The following is a 13,031-nucleotide window of genomic DNA, read 5'->3' as shown; positions in this document are numbered from 1 at the left end:
TCTGTCTGGGATATTCTGAAGGATGTCTGTGTTCACATCGTAAAACTTCACAGGCTTCAACTCATAGTTACTGGAGGACTGTGCACCTGACATTCTGTGACACGTCATGAGCCTGTCAATCATATCACTGAGACGTGTGAATGTTACCATAACAGCAGTACCAGGAGTGAGTGAACCCGGGGGGAGGGGTAAACCTTTAGCTGTTCTCGAGTGGGGGTCAAAAAATCCAAACCTGCCTGACCTGGTTCTGAATACTGCAATACACAACAGTCTCATCAACAGTAAACCATACTGCACTTCTGATAACAAGCAGCTCAGTCCTGCCTCAAGGTCCAGATAACTGTCTACAGCTCCAGGTAAAGGGTCTCCAAATGTGCCGTATCTGGAAAGTTGTGTCATGTCCACATAATGTATACACCTGCGTGCAGGAACTTCATCAGGGAGCTCATCTGTAGTCAGATAGATGTCATCATGGTTTAGCCTTTTCCTCACCTCTGAGTACATCACATTACCCTTATCCAAAACAAGGTCCAGGTCTGCTCTGGTCAGGTTTTCATTCTCATGAAGGAATGCAAGAAAGGTCAGTGAGGTACACTGCTTATTTCTGTGTATGCCATATCTACTGGAAGCCTGGCTGCGTGATGCACACACATGTCTTACAGAAGGCTGATGTCCCAGGTTTACTGCATGAGAAGGTCCTGCAACACATGGTTCATCTCTATGATGTCCTGGTTTTACGATGTCAGCATAAGATACCTGCGGTACACTTGTCTCATCACTTTTACCTCTGTGGTTTTCCTGGTTTACATTAGATGGTCCTGCTACACATTGAGCATCACTATGTCCTCTCTTTACAACCTCAGCATAAGATTCCTGTGGTACAGATGATGTATCGTGTTGACCTGCCTGTTTCACACTTTGAACATGAGATGCTGCAGACATGTTTACTTCTCCACTGCTCTGAGGACCAATGCATTCTGCTTCTTTAGTTGGTTCACAGGGAAACTTGTTTGACCTCTGCCAGCGCAGGCGTGCAGCTTGAGACTTATTTTTCTTTGGCATTGTTTTAATGCTCCAAGACCACGAATATATTTTATGTTATTTATTTTCCACACACCAAGATATTAACACAATATGAATGAACAGTTAATGTCACAGGTTCAGAATAAAGAAAACACTTGTGCCTTCTTAAAGTAATCAAGAGCACTTAGGATGACAAATTAACTCACTGAAAAGAGTTCACGTTTCAAAACTATTCTGTTTATAACTATTAATCAAAGGAATAGACTTAACTGTGGCCAAAAAAGCCTGTGGAAATATATGTAATATATAACACTATCAAGAGATCTGTAGTAATGTTCAAATTCAATGTACTGAGATTGTGATCGTTCCTTTATATTTATATTTATTTTTTGTGATACAAATGACTTTAACGTCAAAATCAATAACGCAAGCTCAATAAAATTCCTCAGTCTGAGCTTACTTACTGATGCAAACAGGTTCTATTTAGTGTTTATGTGAAACAGGAACAATTCATATAATTTGGTGTTACATGTACTTTTTACACCAGTTGAGTAAAACTGATTGTCAGTCAAAATATGAAGATATCTGCAATCAAAACCTTTGGGTACACACCTGCAGAGCAAAATGTTCATAACAACTACACCTCTTAGTGTAAATATGGACTTTCACTTATATTTCACACACTTATCTTTAATTTCTTCCTTTCAACAAATTATAGATTTGAATATGTGCAAGATTGGGAAAAAGTCTTAAGTCCAATGTTTGTGTTCTGTATTAATTAGAAAATAAGGAAATTATAGCTGTAAATCAATTTAATGTAACTATATAATATTTTTGATCAAATTGGCTTCAAAATAGAGATGAAATTACTAATCAAATTTCTATATCAATAATATGGACTAAGATAGAAATTGTTCTCTTACGACTGTTGATATGTAGATTTCAGTTCCTACAGGTTTCTAAACAGAATAAATTGAATCTAATATGTAAATTCAGTTCTTTAAAATATCTTGTCAAATCTGGGGAAATGATATTCAATGTGAAAACACTGACACTAGAGAAGATATATTATGCTAATCACAATGCTATTATGGGGCGCCGATTGTAAAGTTGCGCATGCTAAAATAAACAGCAACTTTTCGACACATTTAGCAACAAACCACGTTTAAAAAACGTATGTGAATTTTTTTATGTTACTTTTGACCAGATTTACAGTAATATTTGTGAACTTTGTGATATTAACTTTTCTTGTAAACATATAATGCCAATGTTAAATCTAAATGTAAAATCTAAATCTAAATGTTAAATATTAAATCTAAATCTAAATGTTAAATCTAAATCTAAATATTAAATGTTAAATCTAAATGCTAAATGTTAAATCTAAATATTAAATGTTAAATCTAAATGTTAATCTAAATGTAAATGTTAAATGTAAATGTTAAATCTAAATGTAAATGTTAAATGTAAATGTTAAATCTAAATCTAAATCTAAATGTTAAATGTAAATGTTAAATGTAAATGTTAAATGTTAAATCTAAATGTCACGGGTGAAACTAAATATTTAGCTAATATGCAAATTCACACTGCCTGTCATCGGAAGTACCAAAATAAAAGCTCATTGACGTGAACGAGCGCTATCCGCGGTCTTTTTCGGATAGTCAGACGGAGTGATTGCGCGCCACTGTTTGTCACGTCTCCTCACCGTGCTCTCATGTTGCCTGCCAGTATGTCCAGTGACTTGGCTGGAAACATCGGAAGGGCTGTCCTGGAGGCAATACAGAGTCTCAGCAATGCCTCTGCAGGGACAGCGACAGTTACAGCGACAGCTACAGCATCCACCACAGAGCCGCCACAGCACTGGGTAAGTATGTTTTCTAACTCGCAAAGTAATGTTAGCATAAAACTAGCTAACGTTAGCCCAGTAGAGGTAATCTTTGCTAGGCTATGTAGCTAGTGTTCAACGTAATTTGTTTGGTTTTTCCGATAGACTGTAGAGACTACTGGACCACACACTGAACAAAATGTATTATTTTTTATTTTGCTAACGCTATTCTTCTGAACATGTCTCCTCAGGCTTCCACCAGCAATGCACCTGGACCAGCGACACCCGCCGCCTCCACCGGAGCATCATACCGCTCGGTAACCTTAAGGCGGGTCCACACCGGACCGACTGCCCGACTCGCGTCGGTAAATGAAGCCTGGCTACTTAATATGGCCGACTCGAACAACGACATGGGCGGTTCACACCTACGGAATTACAGCCGACGCCATACGTTGCGCGCTTGCGCGAGATGTAATGTCTCCAAAACAACAGGCGGCGCTAATCTGTATTGTGGGCCAAAAAACACGAAAACCGGAAGTAGGCGGTCCTCTCTAGACCACCTTCTTCGATTCCACTGGTTATCTGGTATGTTTACCATCGTCACTTCCGGGCTTCACTGATTCGCTAGTCAAGCTGCTAGCCTCCACCAATCAGAATGGTAAAAGAGTGACCGACTCGCTTGGCGGATTACACATTTGAATCGGCTGAAATGAACGCCGACGTGGGCCGATTCGAGCGACCACACCAAGCAGACTCATGTCACGGACGCCGACTCTCTCAAAGACGCCGATTTTCAATAGCTAGCTGTTTTTAACATTTCTATTTTCACTCAGACTATGGTGGAATATTTGAGACAACACAGCATTTTGATATGAGAAATCGCTAAGTAATAAGTGCTAATTTTAAAGAGTAAAAAAGGCTGATGAACCGCCTGATATGATGTCGGGGTTCAAGCAATCCTCCAGCTGCCAGCAATAGGTGTGGGAATCAGATATTTTGTCTGTGTCTATAGTTTGCATTAACTATGAACTAAAAACTTTATGGATTTCTTGTAATGTATGGGTATCTGTGTTTGTGTGTTTCATTTCAGGTTCCCCTTCCATCAGTTCCCCAAAGTCATGGACGCTCACGTTTTTTAAGAAAAAACAAGGCCTGCAAACACTATACAAAGGATGTTGTGTGCTTGCCTTTGTCTTCGGCATCAACATTGAGCATATCCAGAGGACAATCAAGAGCTAAATTAGCACAAGATGGCCTTGTTGGGAAGATCTCCTTCACATCTGACTGGTCTGAAGTACAACTTAAAGAAGAAATAACAGCCATTTTCCGAAGAACATTTGGATTGTCCACCGGCCAGTCATTCCCTTTTGAGTATTTGAGTACAATCAGGGGATGCAAAAGACTAATGAAACCAAATATCTCTAGCAATTTTCTGTGGGGTGGTAAAGAGGTTGGCTCAATTAGTTCAACCACCTGTCTCTATATAATGGCAGGAATACATAAACCTGCACAGGTAAACATTTTATATTACTATTTATAATACACAGATTCATTAATTGGCAACATTGAGTCTACTAGAAGCAAATGTATACATAATTCTGTTGCTTTATCGACTGCTATATATTAATTAACTTAACCATTTGCTTTAAAAAAAAAACTAGTGATATGTACAACCAAATACCTCTGCATTGCCACTGACTTGATGGATTATAGCACACATGCTTTTTTTCCCCCAGGAGGAACCTTAGGAACTCTCTGATAGTGACTTTGAAAGTCCAGTCTACCAGAGAAGGAGAGGTGGGTCTGATACATTTTTCCTAGACAGCATGGTGATTAGAACATTTAAGATAGTTGTCTTGTAATATATCGTAGGCATGGTCACCAATTATTTTCTTACTGTAGTGACTTTGAATATCAGTTTATATGTTTTTTTAAAAACTTTTTCATTTGTTCTATTTCTGCTCATCCCAAAATGCAGATAAGGGTAATTAGACACCACCAATGGCTTACACTTAGCCACTGGTGGTGTAAGTGAGTGTATTGTCCCTGATGTTTTGGAGTACCATCCAATGGGGCACCTCTGCCATTGTAAGCAGTAATGAACTCCCAACTCTCAGTTGAGTGATTGAGTGGATGAAATAATAGTAAAAATATGGGAGTAAATAATAATAGATAGAGACTTTATTTGTCATTGTACAAAATAGAATGAAATTTCAGGTGCAATCAAGTACTGGACTCAAAATACATAAATAAAAGTAGATAAAATAGATAATATACCCTAAAATACAATAAATAATGCTTTCATTCATCATCCATTTGTCCTCACTCATACTCACAGTCATGCCAGCTTATTTACCATGCATACCTTGCCAGCGTATGCAAATCATATGTTCCATGAAGGTAAAAGTGCATTTGTGATAATAAGTTATTGCATATTAGTGTTGACGTGTGTTTGGGGTGTGTGTTTTTAGTTGTGAGTTATTGTGGTGATGGCTTTGGGGTAGAAACTGAGAAAAATGAGAGGAAGTACTTCCACCTACCTCATCTCATTCAGTCTAGCTTCACCCTAAATCGTTTAAGACAGTCTTTAAATTGTCTAAAGTAAGCGTACTTAAAAGATAGAATTTGGGTGAAGTTGCACTTAGGACACATTGAACAATTATGAAAATATTTATTGGTGACCTTATTTTCTTCATGCAGTGCATCATACAGTGCCTTCATCACCAAGGGAAAGTGAGGCCAGAAATCCGGAGACAGAGGGCAGCACTCAAGAGAGAGAAAATGAGGGACAGGCAGAAGACTTGGGACACTTGTTTCCTTATAATTTGGCAGAATTTGTGTAAGATATTGTTGGGGTTTAAAGAAATACTGCAGTGTACATTATGAACATCAGATAGAAAGTGTCCATTAAAATTATTAGGCCAGTATATTTTGTCAGTGCAGAATTGCATTTTATATCCAGTTGAATCCATACTAATAATTTATCATTTGCTTTTTAAAAAATAAACAGTTTGACTATGATTCTTTGAGGTTGACAACGTACAGTATATTTAACTTCCTGCCTAATTTTCTGTTGTCCCTTTCTATTTTCACTTGCTCAGCCCTGTTTATCTGGAGGAAGATGAAGCTCTTGAAGAGGCAATTCAGCGTAGTCTCGTAGAAGAGTCTGAGAGGCCTAGTGCTGTTCATATCGTAAGGTAGGATTTGCAAGTAATCTATAATCACTGTAATATCTAATTGGAGTCAGTGTAAACATTGCAAACAAAATGGAACTGTCAGAACAAACCTGTCATGAATGGCTACAAAGTTTTATCATAACTTTTTGTAAGTTTTCTGCATGAATACCTGTGTATTTTTTTCACTTATTGAAAATGCCACCAGCGCTACATAATTTCTTTGACGTAACTCTATGCACTCAAGGCAGTTGTACAGTAAATGCATAGATATCCAAAGGTCTTTTTGTCTTTGTCTGTTTTAATTTAGATGTGAAATGCTGAGCAAAGAAGAAATTGGAGGCCTTCTAAAAGCTCATAGTGAGAGAGTTATTACGCCTGGAACAAGACAAATCTATATCAGTCGAGCCAATGTCTGGACCACAGCCTTACGTCAGTTCAAAAGACACAGGTTTGCAGAAAGCTGTGACATGCTCTATGTCACATTTGCAAGCGATGAACATGATGCTGAGGAAGATGCTGCCGACCTCGGGGGGCCCAGACGAGAGTTTTTCCGTTTACTGGTGAAGGCTATCTTCCAGGACAGTGGTGCTTTTGAAGGTAGTAAAGTTCAGAGTTGAGTTGGCATTTATCGGTGAATGAATTATATTTTCAGATTGCTAGTTATATTTTCCACTGTGTGGTTTCTGATATATGTTGGGAAAAAAATAGTTTCACTTCTAACTGCATTTTGTTGATTTTGGTTGAAGAGGATCAATTACTTTGAGGTTACTCAGCCAAAATGATTTGGTTGGAATGCTGGTGTACAAAGTACAGAATGCGCTGTAAATTTTATCTTTCAGGCACACCAAAATTTAACATCCAACACTTGCAAAATGGACTGTATCGAACCATTGGCAGGATGATGTCTACAATAATAGTGCAAGGGGGTGAAACACCTGCATTTCTGTCCCCACATGTAGTGGACTACATTGTGTCAGGGGATAGCCTTCAAGTACAGGTGACACCTGATGATATAGGTGACCCTGAGCTAAGGGAGAATCTCAAAAAGGTAATGTGCAATATTCTGAACTGCAGACAATTTTAGTAACACATGTAAGACTTTGCTTCTTCTTTGATCCTAGCAGTAGGATGGCATTTTTCCAGTTTTGGGCTACATTGCAAGAGTGCAGAACAGATGTTCATCTCATTTTATGTGAGAAATGGCAACACTATCCTCTGTTTTAGTCGAATTATTTAAAATAATTTTAAATACTTATTTACAATATTTCCACTTTTTTGGGAGAGTGGCCAGTAAAATACTTTACATATTTACACATAGTATGCATTAGTATGTATATTGCACAAGATCTTACTTACTGCTTACACAATGTGTGCTGTGTACGCAAGACAACAACTTGCAAACCAATTTAGAAAGAAATGGCCTGTTTTTTTCTAAAGCTATACTAAAATATATCTGGTCGAGTACAGCAATAGAAACAAAAAAATGGTGGAATGCATTATCAAATTAATTTTGGTGTTATTACTTTCCAGGTAACAAAAATTCACAATTTCACAGACAAAGAATTATAAAGTTATATCCACAATCTACACCACATTTCTGTAAATGTTGATTAAATGCAATACATTAAAGAAAAAAATGTTTGATCAAAGATTTGATCTGTAATTTTTAGGTTAAACATGCAACCACTCAGGATGATTTGGAGAAAGCAGTCGGCTGCTGTGACTCATGGCGATTTCAAGTTGAAGGTCTTCCACTCGCAGTGACCATGGCCAACAGAGATGTGTTTGTGAAAAATGCAGCTCTATACCATGCCATTCTTCAACGGCAGAGCTGTCTTGATCAACTAATTGATGGCTTGTCCTGCTACGGAGTAAGATTTACATCAGTTCTACTGCTTCTTATTAACTAGCTATTATTACATTACAAATGTAATTAAGGATTTCATACATAAAACCAATAAACCACATTTACAATCATTAGTTTTTATGAGATGTTTGAGAAAAACAGCTTGTGATATTGCAATATTTAACCATAGCTGCTCATTTTAATGGTGTTGAATTTCCATCCAGGTTTTATCACTCCTGAGAGAGAACCCCAGCTTGCGTGTACTGCTTGACATACCTGGGGAGGACAAAGATCTAGCAGCCAGTTTTATTGCTGGTGTTCTCAAACCAAGCTATTCTGTACTGGGGAGTAACCGAAGAGCTCGGGAGGAGGTGATGGTGGTAAAATTTCGGGAATTTCTCCAGTGTGTCGAAGGTAAGAGACACTCACAAAGAGACACTGGCAGAATCATTTTATTTTAAACTCATGAAGTTGCACTTGTCTTGTTTATATATCTCAAACACAATACAGTTGTATGATTGCTTATAACTGACAGACATGATTACTAATACCTATACATACCACCTTACCAATTCTTAGCAATGAATATAGTTTTGTCACCAGATTACCAATACATTAATCAATCAGTCAATCAATTAGTTGTTAACTCAGTTTTCCTTAAACTTGAGTAATTTCCAGCCTCCAAGTCAACACTGTTTTTCCTTTGCTTTTAGATAAAGAGCTGAGAGAGACATTTGGAGACAGGATTCTAACCAAGGATGAGGAGGCATTCGTGGACGCTTTGAGCCCTGGTCACATCTTGGCATTTGCTACAGGGAGCAGCAGAGTCCCAGCCATTGGTTTTCATCCAACTCCTAAATTAGCATTTATTCATGATGAAAGCAAACGTCTTCCCATTGCACACACGTGTGCAAATGAGCTTCAGCTTTTTTTGAATGCAACAACAATGGCAGATGATGATGAATTTAACTACTGCTTCCTAGTAGCACTAATGAATGGGTCTTTATTCAGCACTATTTAAACGAATGTAAAAAAAAAAGACCAAATGTCTGCACCGTAGTTGCTAAACTGATTGAAAATGTTGTGAATGGATGAAAGCTGTAATGTATTTGTACAGTACAGCAATGTTCATGTTTAAACTTAAGTTCATATTCACAATGTTTTTTACTTATACCACTTTCAATGTACATGTCGGATGACTACTTTTGTGCTGCTCCTGTTTCAACTGCCATAATTTGCAATGTATGAAACTAATCAGACTACAACTTTGTATTTCATTTTCTTCAATTGTTGTGAAGAAAATTACATTTTCCAGTTCCATACACTTAGGAATCACAGGGTAACTTGTTATATGGTTTAAGCAGAATACGGTATTAGACAATGATATGCAGTGTTGGAAGACAGTCTGTTATACAAAACTATACCTGTGTAACTGAATAAGACAAAGCTCTAAAAAGTATCTTAACTGTAACTGTTCTTTCAAGAAACAGGACTTCTCTTGTATTTCACTTCAGCACTGCTTTTAGTTTGACAGAAAACTCTTGAAAAATGTGTAGCCTTTTTAACATGTGCTGTCATCTAATTTTCAAACATCTACACATTGGCAAGAGGCTTCACTTCACAATGAGAAAACTTAAATTTTTGTTTTGTAACATTAAAGAGTACTTTTGAAAGTACATACATACAACTGTTACACAGTTTTTGGTTCTGCTGAGGCAAACATTTACAAGTTTATTAAAAATAAACTGCTGTGTTCTCTGAAATAATGTTTTGCCATTATTGTCATCATTTTCAAGAGGGCGTATGGTATGATAAAGTTCATGCAAATCTCTGTCATTTAATGGGAAAAACCCACTGTGAGAGTTTGGTGTGGAAGGAACAACTACCTCTGCTGCTGGGAGTTCTGGGTTGTGAAGATGAAGCAAATGACTGTCTAGAGTAAAAAGCTGAACTGGAGTTCTATTTCCTTCTGATGAAATAGAATGATTGTTGAATCCAGATTTGAATTCCTCCAGTGTGCGGTTGATTCTGGGTAGAAAGACATAATGAAGACAGAATAGGTCTGTTGCATTTTCTAAGATACCCATGGATTCCAGTTCATAAAAAATAGGTGCATCAACATGACTGCAGTTGTTGTTCAAGTCTCTGTTGAAACGCTCAATCCTCTGGTTGTGTACAGAACTTCCTGTTAAGACGGAGCCTTCACCCCTGCTTGCTTGCATGTCCTCCCAAATCTGAGCATTCTCTCCTCCATGATCAGTCCTGATGCACAGTGGTCTGCCAAAATGTCCAACAGCTGCAGTAAAGAGGTCTTTCACAGTTGCACGATTGTTATTGGAGCAGTGAAGAAACATCAACATCCTACTGTAGCCGTCTATTGCACCATGAACAACAAATTTCCACCTAATCAGCTTATGATTTCCATCTACATGCCATATGAAATTTGGATGTGGCACAGAATATACTCGCCGAGCTATTGCTGTTCTTCTCCTGCATAGGACACCAAGTGAGTCCACCCTTCGCAGTGACTCTCTTACACGTCTTCTTTGAACCACAATGTTTTTTGAGCGCAGATGCCCCATAAGCATCACTTCTCCAACATTTGGATGTTCAGTTTTTATCTGTGACACTTTAAGATCCAATTGCTGGTCACTGATGCTGTTAAATTTCAACGTTGGGATATTATAGTCTTGCAGTAACTTATAGAAAGTTGGCCTTGAGACTGAAAGAATAGACGCTGCTTCAGTAAAGGTGGTTTTCAGTGAAAGAACATTCTCCAGCTCCTCTTTGGAAATCTGATACCTTCCTTGGTAACCATCCTAAAAAACAACAAAGATTATGATATTGAGCATGTCCAAAACAAAGATGAGTCATTCAAGAGAGAATTATAAATTATATATTAGATGAGCTAGACATTCATATCTGTTCGCCCTTAATATCATTCTGAATAAAGACAATTACAGATTGTGCTGCATGTTAAATATAGGAATGTTTAGATAAAACAAAATGGTAAATCAAAAGATAGTATCATCTCAGAAAATACTCGAACATAAATATGAACAAAAACTTACTGATTGATCCGTCAGTGGGGTGAAAGGTGTTGGTGGTGTTGACATGAACGTGGAGGTGTTGCTTGTGCTGGAGCCCTTAGGAGTTTTAAAACACAAATAAAAAAAAAACATTGCAGTTATTATCTTGTAGCATGCTGGTGTTGTCTCAAATATTCCACCATAGTCTGAGTGAAAATAGAAATATTAAAAACAGCTAGCTAGGTTATAAGCGTATAAAAGCGTAAGGTTACCGAGCAGTATGATGCTCCGGTGGAGGCGGCGGGTGTCGCTGGTCCAGGTGCATTGCTGGTGGAAGCCTGAGGAGACATGTTCAGAAGAATAGCGTTAGCAAAATAAAAAATAATACATTTTGTTCAGTGTGTGGTCCAGTAGTCTCTACAGTCTATCGGAAAAACCAAACAAATTACGTTGAACACTAGCTACATAGCCTAGCAAAGATTACATCTACTGGGCTAACGTTAGCTAGTTTTATGCTAACAATACTTTGCGAGTTAGAAAACATACTTACCCAGTGCTGTGGCGGCTCTGTGGTGGATGCTGTAGCTGTCGCTGTAACTGTCGCTGTCCCTGCAGAGGCATTGCTGAGACTCTGTATTGCCTCCAGGACAGCCCTTCCGATGTTTCCAGCCAAGTCACTGGACATACTGGCAGGCAACATGAGAGCACGGTGAGGAGACGTGACAAACAGTGGCGCGCAATCACTCCGTCTGACTATCCGAAAAAGACCGCGGATAGCACTCGTTCACGTCAATGAGCTTTTATTTTGGTACTTCCGGTGACAGGCAGTGTGAATTTGCATATTAGCTAAATATTTAGTTTCACCCGTGACATTTAGATTTAACATTTAACATTTACATTTAACATTTAACATTTAGATTTAACATTTAGATTTAGATTTAGATTTAACATTTACATTTAACATTTACATTTACATTTACCATTTAGATTTACCATTTAGATTTACCATTTAACATTTAGATTTAGATTTAACATTTAGATTTAACATTTAATATTTAGATTTAACATTTAGCATTTAGATTTAACATTTAATATTTAGATTTAGATTTAACATTTAGATTTAGATTTAACATTTAGATTTAGATTTAATATTTAACATTTAGATTTAGATTTTACATTTAGATTTAACATTGACATTATGGGCCCTAGTTTCGTGGCGCAGCACAGGGCGGCGCAGGGTGGCGGAGCCGGAGCAATGCAAGTTTCGACCCGCGCAGCCTTGCGCACCGTCAGTTTGGCAGTTTGGTGGATCGCCTGCGCCAAGATGGGTGTGGCGGCGCAGCAGGGGGAGGCGTCACAGATTCAGCTTGACGTAGCGGAAGTTTCGTGGCAAAAAGCCTCGCCGAGACTGCGCTGAAAGCTCGCCAGCTCCAACCTGGTCTACTTTCGGCGCAAGGCGTAAATAAAGTCCATTCATTCAATGCGAATCACAGCTGGCGGAGTGGAAGTTTGGCTGACAGCGCGCAGTGCGCACACGTCACCGAGACCTCACAGGCAGGTTTCCACAGTTCCAGGCACATTTAAATGCAATAAATAATCACAACACACACTATTTAATGCAACTAATTGAATCAACACGTGAATTTATATCTATATAGATTGTCCCGTCACATCTGACGTCAGATCAAAGGCGGATGGCACGCGTAACGGAAACTCAGCCTCTCGGACCAAAACATCTTTCTCTCTCTCTCCTGTTTTTTATAATATCGGCATTGTTATTATTATGATATGCGCGCACAGCGCGCGATGTGCGTGGTGGGAGCGGCGGCGCTGCTTCTGTCATCGGGTTGTCAAGTGACGGATCTTGCACTGAACCTCCCCTAATGCATTAAAGGTGAGGAGAGGAGCTCATTTGATTGGTGAAGATCTGAATCGGCTGTATTAATCCCAGTCCACGCCTCGTCTCCTCCTCGTCTCCCACTCACGCCTTCTTCTCCTCCCTCTTTCCCACTTGCGCCGGTGGGCGAGACGGGAGGTGTGCCTGCGCGAGCCTGCGTGGTGCACGAAACTTGCAAAGTCCAGGCGGACACACGCCGTCGGCGCGGCGCAGGTGCGCTGAAAGCTGACCTGGTCTA

At 38.8% G+C, this 13,031-nt stretch overlaps 3 long non-coding RNA genes across 4 annotated transcripts; 2 read left to right on the top strand and 1 right to left on the bottom strand.

The window, feature by feature from the left end:
- The first annotated feature begins 2,585 nt into the window (after window positions 1-2,585).
- LOC311011715 lies at window positions 2,586-7,006 on the top strand. Of its 2 annotated transcripts, none has more exons than XR_014596938.1 (7): window positions 2,586-2,884; window positions 3,097-3,162; window positions 3,936-4,358; window positions 4,582-4,642; window positions 5,947-6,042; window positions 6,329-6,633; window positions 6,861-7,006. It is a non-coding gene; the product is annotated as an uncharacterized lncRNA (long non-coding RNA). The 2 variants fall into 2 exon arrangements; XR_014596939.1 differs by having other exon boundaries at window positions 2,590-2,884; window positions 3,936-4,139.
- A 684-nt stretch (window positions 7,007-7,690) lies between these two features.
- On the top strand, window positions 7,691-9,678 carry LOC311012704. The gene is made up of 3 exons (XR_014597063.1): window positions 7,691-7,892; window positions 8,092-8,281; window positions 8,581-9,678. It is a non-coding gene; the product is annotated as an uncharacterized lncRNA (long non-coding RNA).
- A 1,276-nt stretch (window positions 9,679-10,954) lies between these two features.
- LOC311011965 lies at window positions 10,955-11,818 on the bottom strand. Its single transcript, XR_014596965.1, has 3 exons — window positions 11,447-11,818; window positions 11,169-11,234; window positions 10,955-11,013 (listed from the first exon to the last, which is right to left on the bottom strand). It is a non-coding gene; the product is annotated as an uncharacterized lncRNA (long non-coding RNA).
- Window positions 11,819-13,031: the final 1,213 nt, after the last annotated feature.

The sequence above is a fragment of the Eutrigla gurnardus genome, assembly GCF_963514095.1.
Source record: "Eutrigla gurnardus genome assembly, chromosome: 4".
NCBI lineage: Eukaryota > Metazoa > Chordata > Actinopteri > Perciformes > Triglidae > Eutrigla > Eutrigla gurnardus.
Note: the sequence above shows the minus strand (reverse complement) of the source record. Positions and strands in the feature narration are given on the sequence as shown.